The sequence below is a fragment of the Chanos chanos genome, chromosome 9 (assembly GCF_902362185.1).
Source record: "Chanos chanos chromosome 9, fChaCha1.1, whole genome shotgun sequence".
In the NCBI taxonomy this organism is placed as follows: domain Eukaryota; kingdom Metazoa; phylum Chordata; class Actinopteri; order Gonorynchiformes; family Chanidae; genus Chanos; species Chanos chanos.
In genome coordinates this window covers 41,185,514-41,193,013 of record NC_044503.1, presented here as the reverse complement: position 1 = coordinate 41,193,013, position 7,500 = coordinate 41,185,514, and the positions used below count along the sequence as shown (strand labels likewise).

Genomic DNA, 7,500 nt, shown 5'->3' with positions numbered 1-7,500 from the left:
CACAGATGTAATGAAAAGATGAGAGTTTAGATGTCTCATTGACAGTGTGGACAGCAGTGGGGTCTGCCCCGCCCCGTTCTGTTTTCCTGTTCCAGTTCTGTTCTGTTCTTTGACTGGGCGGTCGTGTCGACAGTACATTCACTCAACACATTCGTGACTTCTTGTCAAAGCCTGAAGTTTTCTGGGGTGAGAACAATTGTTCATTTTGGATATGAGATGTTGTAATATAAACGTTTCCTTTATGAAATAGCATTACGATGTCCGAGGGGCTGTTCTGAACGCGGCTGCGCGCGAAAGCCGCCGGCGTGACAGGAGATGGACGTGTTGTTGTGTGACGTCATACAGACAGCGCTGCTGTGAACATGTGACTCACTGTCAATCAAAAGCCTGAATAAAACAGCCTGGTCTGGCATCAGAAAACAACTCATGTGTTACTTTGTGTGTGTGTGTGATTCAGTATGAGGGGGTAACTGCAGGAAGAAAGTGCACAAACACACTCACACGATGAAACTCATTCTCACCAGGAATAGATGATTCACATGTGAGCGCGCGCGCACACGCACACACACACACACACACACACACACACACACAAGGAAGGCCGGTTAGGGAGGTGAGAGTGGATGTTCAGTAGCTGTTCAGTAGTGGGTTAGGGAGGTGAGAGCGGATGTTCAGTGGTGGGTTAGGGAGGTGAGAGCGGATGTTCAGTGGTGGGTTAGGGAGGTGAGAGCGGATGTTCAGTGGTGGGTTAGGGAGGTGAGAGCGGATGTTCAGTGGTGGGTTAGGGAGGTGAGAGCGGATGTTCAGTGGTGGGTTAGGGAGGTGAGAGTGGATGTTCAGTGGTGGGTTAGGGAGGTGAGAGCGGATGTTCAGTGGTGGGTTAGGGAGGTGAGAGCGGATGTTCAGTGGTGGGTTAGGGAGGTGAGAGCGGATGTTCAGTGGTGGGTTAGGGAGGTGAGAGCGGATGTTCAGTGGTGGGTTAGGGAGGTGAGAGCGGATGTTCAGTGGTGGGTTAGGGAGGTGAGAGTGGATGTTCAGTAGCTGTTCAGTAGTGGGTTAGGGAGGTGAGAGCGGATGTTCAGTGGTGGGTTAGGGAGGTGAGAGTGGATGTTCAGTAGTGGGTTAGGGAGGTGAGAGTGGATGTTCAGTGGTGGGTTAGGGAGGTGAGAGTGGATGTTCAGTGGAGGGTTAGGGAGGTGAGAGCGGATGTTCAGTGGTGGGTTAGGGAGGTGAGAGTGGATGTTTAGTGGTGGGTTAGGGAGGTGAGAGCGGATGCTCAGTGGTGGGTTAGGGAGGTGAGAGTGGATGTTCAGTGGTGGGTTAGGGAGGTGAGAGTGGATGTTCAGTAGCTGTTCAGTAGTGGGTTAGGGAGGTGAGAGCGGATGTTCAGTGGTGGGTTAGGGAGGTGAGAGTGGATGTTCAGTGGTGGGTTAGGGAGGTGAGAGCGGATGTTCAGTGGTGAGTTAGGGAGGTGAGAGTGGATGTTCAGTAGTGGGTTAGGGAGGTGAGAGTGGATGTTCAGTAGCTGTTCAGTAGTGGGTTAGGGAGGTGAGAGTGGATGTTCAGTGGTGGGTTAGGGAGGTGAGAGCGGATGTTCAGTGGTGGGTTAGGGAGGTGAGAGTGGATGTTCAGTGGTGGGTTAGGGAGGTGAGAGTGGATGTTCAGTAGCTGTTCAGTAGTGGGTTAGGGAGGTGAGAGTGGATGCTCAGTAGTGGGTTAGGGAGGTGAGAGCGGATGTTCAGTGGTGGGTTAGGGAGGTGAGAGTGGATGTTCAGTGGTGGGTTAGGGAGGTGAGAGTGGATGTTCAGTAGCTGTTCAGTAGTGGGTTAGGGAGGTGAGAGCGGATGTTCAGTGGTGGGTTAGGGAGGTGAGAGTGGATGTTCAGTGGTGGGTTAGGGAGGTGAGAGTGGATGTTCAGTAGCTGTTCAGTAGTGGGTTAGGGAGGTGAGAGCAGATTTTCAGTGGTGGGTTAGGGAGGTGAGAGCGGATGTTCAGTGGTGGGTTAGGGAGGTGAGAGTGGATGTTCAGTGGTGGGTTAGGGAGGTGAGAGCGGATGTTCAGTGGTGGGTTAGGGAGGTGAGAGCGGATGTTCAGTGGTGGGTTAGGGAGGTGAGAGTGGATGTTCAGTAGTGGGTTAGGGAGGTGAGAGTGGAAGTTCAGTGGTGGGTTAGGGAGGTGAGAGCGGATGTTCAGTGGTGGGTTAGGGAGGTGAGAGCGGATGCTCAGTGGTGGGTTAGGGAGGTGAGAGTGGATGCTCAGTAGTGGGTTAGGGAGGTGAGAGTGGATGTTCAGTAGCTGTTCAGTAGTGGGTTAGGGAGGTGAGAGCGGATGTTCAGTGGTGGGTTAGGGAGGTGAGAGTGGATGTTCAGTGGTGGGTTAGGGAGGTGAGAGTGGATGTTCAGTAGCTGTTCAGTAGTGGGTTAGGGAGGTGAGAGCAGATTTTCAGTGGTGGGTTAGGGAGGTGAGAGCGGATGTTCAGTGGTGGGTTAGGGAGGTGAGAGCGGATGTTCAGTGGTGGGTTAGGGAGGTGAGAGCGGATGTTCAGTGGTGGGTTAGGGAGGTGAGAGTGGATGTTCAGTAGCTGTTCAGTAGTGGGTTAGGGAGGTGAGAGCGAATGTTCAGTGGTGGGTTAGGGAGGTGAGAGTGGATGTTCAGTGGTGGGTTAGGGAGGTGAGAGTGGATGTTCAGTAGCTGTTCAGTAGTGGGTTAGGGAGGTGAGAGCAGATTTTCAGTGGTGGGTTAGGGAGGTGAGAGCGGATGTTCAGTGGTGGGTTAGGGAGGTGAGAGTGGATGTTCAGTGGTGGGTTAGGGAGGTGAGAGTGGATGTTCAGTAGTGGGTTAGGGAGGTGAGAGTGGAAGTTCAGTGGTGGGTTAGGGAGGTGAGAGCGGATGTTCAGTGGTGGGTTAGGAAGGTGAGAGTGGATGTTCAGTGGTGGGTTAGGGAGGTGAGAGCGGATGTTCAGTGGTGGGTTAGGGAGGTGAGAGTGGATGTTCAGTAGCTGTTCAGTAGTGGGTTAGGGAGGTGAGAGCAGATTTTCAGTGGTGGGTTAGGGAGGTGAGAGCGGATGTTCAGTGGTGGGTTAGGGAGGTGAGAGTGGATGTTCAGTGGTGGGTTAGGGAGGTGAGAGTGGATGTTCAGTAGTGGGTTAGGGAGGTGAGAGTGGAAGTTCAGTGGTGGGTTAGGGAGGTGAGAGCGGATGTTCAGTGGTGGGTTAGGGAGGTGAGAGCGGATGTTCAGTGGTGGGTTAGGGAGGTGAGAGCGGATGTTCAGTGGTGGGTTAGGGAGGTGAGAGTGGATGTTCAGTGGTGGGTTAGGGAGGTGAGAGTGGATGTTCAGTGGTGGGTTAGGGAGGTGAGAGTGGATGTTCAGTGGTGGGTTAGGAAGGTGAGAGTGGATGTTCAGTGGTGGGTTAGGGAGGTGAGAGTGGATGTTCAGTGGTGGGTTAGGGAGGTGAGAGTGGATGTTCAGTAGCTGTTCAGTAGTGGGTTAGGGAGGTGAGAGCGGATGTTCAGTGGTGGGTTAGGAAGGTGAGAGTGGATGTTCAGTGGTGGGTTAGGGAGGTGAGAGTGGATGTTCAGTAGCTGTTCAGTAGTGGGTTAGGGAGGTGAGAGCGGATGTTCAGTGGTGGGTTAGGGAGGTGAGAGTGGATGTTCAGTAGTGGGTTAGGGAGGTGAGAGCGGATGTTCAGTAGTGGGTTAGGGAGGTGAGAGTGGATGTTCAGTGGTGGGTTAGGGAGGTGGGAGTGGATGTTCAGTGGTGGGTTAGCAACTTCAGAACCAGAGAAAGCAGTCTTCATATTACGTACAACTCTGTTTCTATGTGTGTGTCTCACACACACACACACACTCCCTTGCCCACACAGCAACTCAGGTACACACACACACACACACACACACACACGTACATGCGTAAATGTACTCTTCCTGTTTTATACACAAGTTCGGCGTCTGCTTCTCTGTCTGTCTGACTCATACCTGTGTGTGTGTTGGTGTGTACATGTTAAAGTGAGTGCATGCGCATGTGAAGATGTGTGTGAGAGACTGTGTGCGTGTATATGTGTGTGTGTGTGTGTGTGTGTGAGAGTGTATGTGTGTGTGTGTGTGTGTGTGTGTGTGTGTGTGTGTGTGTGTGCGTGCGTGTGTGTGCAGCTGTAAGAGTTTGCAGTTCCATCTGTTCTGCCCAGAAAAAGTGTCAGAACTGCCGTTCAGTCACACTGACTAAAATTAACACTGAAATTAACACCACAATTTAGAGAGACAGAGAGGGAGAGAGAGAGGGAGAGAGAGAGAGAGAGAGAGAGAGAGAGAGAGAGGGAGAGAGGGGGAGAGAGAGAGAGAGAGAGAGAGAGAGAGAGAGAGAGAGAAAAGAACAAGGGATGTAGGTAGAGAAAGAGGATAAACATGACATGGATGTAAACAGAGCGGGATATGAAAGAGAGAGAGAGAGAGAAGGAGAGCAGAGCAGGAGGTTAATGCAGAAATGTATCGCTCCCTCCTCCCCCTGTCTCCATTGCTCCATCTCTGAGTGGAAGCCAGGGGAGTTAATTGCCACCATTAACGTCATGGAGGAAAATGGAATGGAGTGAGAGAGAGAGAGAGAGAGAGAGAGAGAGAGAGAGAGAGAGAGAGAAATGGACAGAAAAGGCGTGAAGAAAACATTTCTGATGGTCTGCTGCAGAGCGGAAGCATGGTTTGACACACAGATTTTCTCAGAGGACAGCGCACTAAACACGTTCAGAATGTGTGTGTGTGCGTGTGTGTGTGTGTGTGTTTGGCAAAATTTTTAGTCAGAGGAGGTCAAAAGAGAACTGTGAAATGTTGCATGTATCTGCTGCAAGCCTCCACATATTGATTGACAGCCGTATAAACCCTATAGTTCTATAGACACATTTATATTTACAGCTCAGTAAACCCTATAGTTCTATAGACAAATTTATATTTACAGCTCAGTAAACCCTATAGTTCTATAGACAAATTTATATTTACAGCTCAGTAAAGCCTATAGTTCTATAGACACATTTATATTTACAGCTCAGTAAACCCTATAGTTCTATAGACACATTTATATTTACAGCTCAGTAAAGCCTGTAGTTCTATAGACACATTTATATTTATAGTTCAGTAAACCCTATAGTTCTATAGACAAATTTATATTTACAGCTCAGTAAACCCTGTAGTTCTATAGACACATTTATATTTACAGCTCAGTAAAACCTATAGTTCTATAGACACATTTATATTTACAGCTCAGTAAAGCCTATAGTTCTATAGACACATTTATGTTTACAGCTAAACCCTATAGTTCTATAGACACATTTATATTTACAGCCGTATAAACCCTATAGTTCTATAGACACATTTATATTTACAGCTCAGTAAACCCTATAGTTCTACAGACACATTTATATTTACAGCTCAGTAAAGCCTTTAGTTCTATAGACACATTTATATTTACAGCTCAGTAAACCCTATAGTTCTATAGACACATTTATATTTACAGCTCAGTAAAGCCTATAGTTCTATAGACACATTTATATTTACAGCTCAGTAAACCCTCTAGTTCTATAGACACATTTATATTTATAGCTCAGTGAACCCTATAGTTCTATAGACACATTTATATTTACAGCCATATAAACCCTATAGTTCTTTAGACACATTTATATTTACAGCTCAGTAAACCCTATAGTTCTACAGACACATTTATATTTACAGCCCAGTAAAGCCTATAGTTCTATAGACACATTTATATTTACAGCTCAGTAAAGCCTGTAGTTCTATAGACACATTTATATTTACAGCTCAGTAAACCCTATAGTTCTATAGACACATTTATATTTACAGCTCAGTAAAGCCTATAGTTCTATAGACACATTTATATTCACGGCTCAGTTAAGCCTATAGTTCTATAGACACATTTATATTTACAGCTCAGTAAAGCCTATAGTTCTATAGACACATTTATATTTACGGCTCAGTAAACCCTATAGTTCTATAGACACATTTATGTTTACAGCTCAGTAAAGCCTATAGTTCTATAGACACATTTATATTTACAGCTCAGTAAACCCTATAGTTCTATAGACACATTTATATTTACAGCCATATAAACCCTATAGTTCTATAGACACATTTATATTTACAGCTCAGTAAAGCCTGTAGTTCTATAAACACATTTATATTTACGGCTCAGTTAAGCCTATAGTTCTATAGACACATTTATATTTACAGCTAAACCCTTTAGTTCTATAGAACTATACAATACCATATAATATTATGTAGCATATGATAAACTTTGCAATATTCCTCTGACTGCTTCACACTGAGTTCGTGACAGTAAAGGTATCCAAAAGAAAAGGACGTAGTGTGAGTGTGTGTGGTTGGTTCTACAGGATTTAGATGTGTCAGGAGGGCTGGGTGCGCATGAGAGACAGAGAGAGAGAGAGAGAGAGAGAGAGAGAGACAGAGAGAAAGAGAGAGAGAGAGAGAGAGAGGTTAGAATGGTGTTTAAGCTCTGACCCCACCCACCCCCGACGGGGATGGGAATTAATGAGCATCCCAAGACCCCCTACCTGAACGCTCACCTTTACAATTTAATGCCCTGCTTTTCACCCACCTAACGAGAGAAAGAGAGAGAGAGAGGGAGAGAGAGAGAGGGAGAGAGAGAGAGAGAGAGAGAGGGAGAGAGGGAGAGAGAGAGAGAGAGAGAGGGAGAGAGAGAGAGAGAGAGAGAGGGAGAGAGAGAGAGAGAGAGAGAGGGAGAGAGAGAGAGAGAGAGAGGGAGAGAGAGAGAGGGAGAGAGAGAGGGAGAGAGAGATAAAGACCAACCACTGTTACAGAGAAGGTTTTTATTTCCCTTATTAGCTTTACATCCTGTTCTTAATTACCAACTCAACACAACTCCATTACAGAAAATTACACACACACACACACACGCACACACACACACACACACACACGCGGGGGTCGAAAGAAGTTAAAACGAACTGAAGAGGTCACGCGCACTCTCACACTCCGTAGCCTGTTCTGAGCGTAGATGGTGTCAATGTTGGATTACAAACACACAAACTCACACACACACACAGTCTCATTTACTGAAGTTTTCAGAATATTTGTCATTTTCAGCACATGCCATAACCACCCCCCCCCCCCAACAATGACAACAAAATCATTTCTTAACCCCCCCCAAACAACAACAAGATCATTTCTTAAGCAGCTGCTGAAACAGAAGACATTGCCCAGTGTGAGATCACAGACTGTATCACTGATGAACTGATTCTCCAATCACGCTGGTTCTGACTCAAAAAAAAAAAAAACACACACAAAAAAAAACCCCTGAAACAAAACAAAACAAAAAAACAAAAAAAGCCATGTTGTTGTGTCGGTTTATTAATGGAGTCCTTGAGAAGACTTGGGGCGCAGCCAGATGGCGGACGAACTTTGCTGGAGACGTGTGGGGATACTGACGGGTGATTGGTCGATTCAGAGGGGATACTGACG

The 7,500-nt window shown here is 46.8% G+C and overlaps 1 protein-coding gene across 1 annotated transcript in view; it reads right to left on the bottom strand.

Moving 5' to 3' along the window:
* Positions 1 to 6,833: 6,833 nt before the first annotated feature.
* cops7a (COP9 constitutive photomorphogenic homolog subunit 7A) overlaps positions 6,834 to 7,500 on the bottom strand; it is an 11,209-nt gene continuing 10,542 nt past the window's right edge. The window contains exon 9 of the mRNA XM_030784751.1: positions 6,834 to 7,500. This exon is cut by the window's right edge and continues 438 nt beyond it. The gene's annotated coding sequence lies outside the window, so the exon portion shown is untranslated.